The sequence below is a fragment of the Kogia breviceps genome, chromosome 16 (genome assembly GCF_026419965.1).
Source record: "Kogia breviceps isolate mKogBre1 chromosome 16, mKogBre1 haplotype 1, whole genome shotgun sequence".
Lineage (NCBI taxonomy): Eukaryota > Metazoa > Chordata > Mammalia > Artiodactyla > Physeteridae > Kogia > Kogia breviceps.
The window spans coordinates 46414745-46417243 of NC_081325.1; the positions used below are offsets into that span (position 1 = coordinate 46414745).

Here is a 2499-nt window from a genome sequence, read left to right on the forward strand (position 1 = left end):
GCTAATACAAGATACCTTGTCCGGCTCCACATACCTCTCATTAAATGTAAACATGCTAGCAGATTTTTGGACAGAATACTGTGGATACTATTCATTCATTAATCAAAACAGAGTATTTTATCATATTTACCAGTTTTAGAAAGTGTGTGTCCTGAAGTCTAAACATATCTGTGAGTCTCCCTTCTCAGCTTCCACCACCAGTTAATTAAAATAGGTATAAGTTTTTGAGTGCTCACCTGGGACCAAATATTGTGTTATAAATACTCAACATACACTCTATTATATAATCTTTCTAACTTTTCTATGAAATAAGTGTGGTTTTCTCTGTTAAAACAATGAGAAATCTGAGGCTCAGAGAGGTAAATCTACTTGCCCTAGGTGAAATCACAGAATCATGATTGCAACCCAGGCTTCAAGTTCCAAAGCGCCCTCGATCACTGCTGTAATACTTCTCTCCTTCTTTGCTTCCCAAACAGAATCCTTTCTTTGTCAATAGATTTGTTAGAGGCCAGCACACTTGTATTTCTGCATCCTTCTTTCTATTTATATTATTGATGAAATATTTTAAGAATTCCAACTATTGCACATAAATCTGTTCTGGAGTTTAGAATGAGTTCATCCATTCTTGCTTGTTCCATTAGCAGAAAAGTAGGTTCGTTTTGCCATCTTATGTTAATATTACCTTGAAATATGAAAGGTCTCTATTTCTCATATGGGTGCAGAAATCTATGGAAAAGGCAGTAATATCATTTTGGCAGTGTATCATCCTGAATCAGAAACTAAAGCATGCAAACTGAAATTGATTTGTAACAGGTACCTTATTAGAAGCAAACATCAAGAAAACTAGAATCAATGTTGAAACAAAAATTTGTCTTGTAAGCAATCCTGAGTGAAATGTGTTGACACAGCATCACATTCTGTAGCCCCATTTTTGCCTGCTTTTCAAAGCACAGCTATCTCAGGCGGAGGGAGATGAATAATTGACTGATCACTGCATAATTCAACATAGTGTTGTAAAAATTCAAGGTCTGGCAAATTTGAAGCTTTTCTTTTTTATTGAGACCGAGGTTAAAGTTTCAATCAACCTTGAAGAAACATTTAAATAACACAAGGATATATGATTTATTAAAGTCCATATTATTCTTTCTTATATTCCCTCCTGCTTCATTAAGCTACCTCACATAATGCACATATAAAGTTAAAAGACTATCTATGAAGTTTAGTGGAGTTTCCGCCTGTAGCAACTTCAAAAGCACTAACATAATCAATGTCTAAACACACTTATCAAGCAAATAAGCTCAAATACGTTACCTTCTATCTATCCCATTATATTTCTTTTATATTTTTATACACAAACTATTTTATAAATTTAATACGAAAAGGGGAAAGCAAAATTATTGTAAAATATGCTGACAATTTTATCCAATATATTATAAAATTTCCACAAAAGAAAAAAAAAACAGCATGTGGAGTAATTTTTTATTCAATTGATTTTCCTATAAATTTTTTTTATTATCTATTATGTTTCAGACACTCTTTTCAAAACCAGAATACACTGGGAAAGGGTAAAAACAGATGCTTTGTCAAGGAGAAAATGATAAGCTTTGACAGGGAAGTACAGAAAAATGAAAAAGCTGTTTTTGTTCAATTAAGTGCAAGGTATGGAATGAATTAGCATATTACTTTAAAATGCTATTATTGTATTTAGTTTCAAATAAAGAATGCATTTTTAATTTTTAAAATTATAACAATTCCCCCATTTAGTTTCTCTAAAAAATTAGAAAAAAATTCCTCCACATTACCTTCCATATTAATGTATAATAATTATTTTATTCTATTGGCAATATTATAGATATTCTCAGAAATGTTTAGGGCATTGTTAACCTTTGGATATTTCTGTATATATAAATAAACATGTGCTTTGTACAGAAATTTGGTTTTGGTATAAGATTTTTCCAATAAGTGAAAGGTGTGTTTTGCTAAGCTAGTCTATTTAGGAAGTTGGTTTTATTTGTTTATTTATTTTTTAATCATACTCGGTGTATACTTAGAGAAAACAGGATGATTGGCAAGTTGTGTATGAACAGGTGTGATTGACTTTGCATTACAAATAGCCTTCATCATAAAATAACGTAAACTCCAATCTAAAGTACTTGAGTGTTGTATGAAAGGAGAGAATGTTAGCACTCCCCTTGACAAGGGTGGAAGAGACCTTCGGGTCTAACTGCACATACGGTTAAAGTACTTGAGAAAATTTAGTTCAATCCTTTCTACTTAAGTAGAGTAAGAAGTTCAGCATAATTCTACTAACAAAATTCTACATACAAAATTGTGTATGGTATAACCACTATAGCGTATGAAATAAACAGAAATCATGCATGTCCTCTTTGAAAATCTGATCGCCTCATTGGAAAGTAAAATGTTAATATGTAAAACAATTAACAAATGTATATGAGGATTTAATATTATTTTCCTTTCTAAATAATTTCCCAAATACAA

The 2499-nt window shown here is 31.3% G+C and overlaps 1 non-coding gene across 1 annotated transcript; it reads left to right on the forward strand.

Annotated features, from left to right (window-relative positions):
- The first annotated feature begins 2157 nt into the window (after positions 1-2157).
- Positions 2158-2282, forward strand: LOC131743611 (U6atac minor spliceosomal RNA). Its single transcript, XR_009331879.1, has one exon. It is a non-coding gene; the product is annotated as a U6atac minor spliceosomal RNA (small nuclear RNA).
- The last annotated feature ends 217 nt before the right edge of the window (positions 2283-2499 follow it).